Source organism: Pundamilia nyererei, unplaced genomic scaffold (assembly GCF_000239375.1).
Source record: "Pundamilia nyererei isolate P.nyererei 1_Seehausen unplaced genomic scaffold, PunNye1.0 scaffold00097, whole genome shotgun sequence".
NCBI lineage: Eukaryota > Metazoa > Chordata > Actinopteri > Cichliformes > Cichlidae > Pundamilia > Pundamilia nyererei.
In genome coordinates this window covers 1,611,301-1,612,453 of record NW_005187498.1, presented here as the reverse complement: position 1 = coordinate 1,612,453, position 1,153 = coordinate 1,611,301, and positions in this window count along the sequence as shown.

Genomic DNA, 1,153 nt, shown 5'->3' with positions numbered 1-1,153 from the left:
GGGAATAAACATGGAAATGAAGTTAACTTTTGAAAGAATTGTTTCCAGGATGTTTTAAATGAAAGAGTTCATGGGGGGGGGAGGTAAACATATCAGAATGACATACGCTAAACCATTTTTGTTTGATTTTGTTCATTCTTTTTAAACAAGTTATAACGATTTTCACTGAGGACAGACTTCCTCAGTTCTGTAGCCAAAAGTGGCCATATTTGGGTGAGAGGGTGGATATGCTAAGTTAAGCCTAATGCTTAACTAAAGTTTAGTTAACAAGCTACGACCATAAAACCCAAATATTTGCATAATAAGATGACTCATAAAATCTTTTTCCTACTAATCTGATCAAAAACCTCTCTATCACATAGTATCACTCTAAAGGTAATTCCAATTCAATTCAGTGTTTTTTATACAGCGCCAAATTACAACAGCAGTCGCCTCAAGGCTCTTCATATAAAAGGTAGACCCTACAATAACACATACAGAGAAAACCCCAACAATTATATGACCCCATATGAGCAAGCACTTTGGCGACAGTGGGAAGGAAAAACTTCCTTTTAACAGGAAGCAACCTCTCAGGTTTCAAACCAGCTCAGGGAGGGGCGGCCATCTGCTGTGAAGGGAGAAAGACGAAATAAACGACATGTGGAAGAAATTCCATCAGAAATGCTCCAAAAGGAACCAACACTGACTCCAGCTGGCTGAGTTGAGGCCTGGCTAACAAACTATGTTTAGGACATCTGTCACTCAAAACAGTGACACCTCTGACTCCAGTGTCCAGTTCAATAAGGGGAGGTCACTTGGAAAAGGTGATCATTGTTTATTGAGATATAGGATTTAATGTATTTGGCGATTAGACTGTGATGATCCATCACGGCAAAATGGAATCCCATCGGTGATAGGATTTAGGGCAGGATCCCCGGAGTCCAGATGCTGGGGGTAGTGAAGATGAAAACTGAGGCACAATTGGACCTCTGGCTGAGGTGTCTTTGAGGTGGAGATGAGGAGGAGGTGGGTTCCTCAAATGAGAGTCTGAAAAGCAGGAGAGCACAGATTTAAACCATACAACGTGGAGGCTGATTGGCTCACAGGAGACGGGTAAGAAGATGATTGGACTAAAGCAATAATGACACTATTGATATTTACAGTGCGGGAAAGT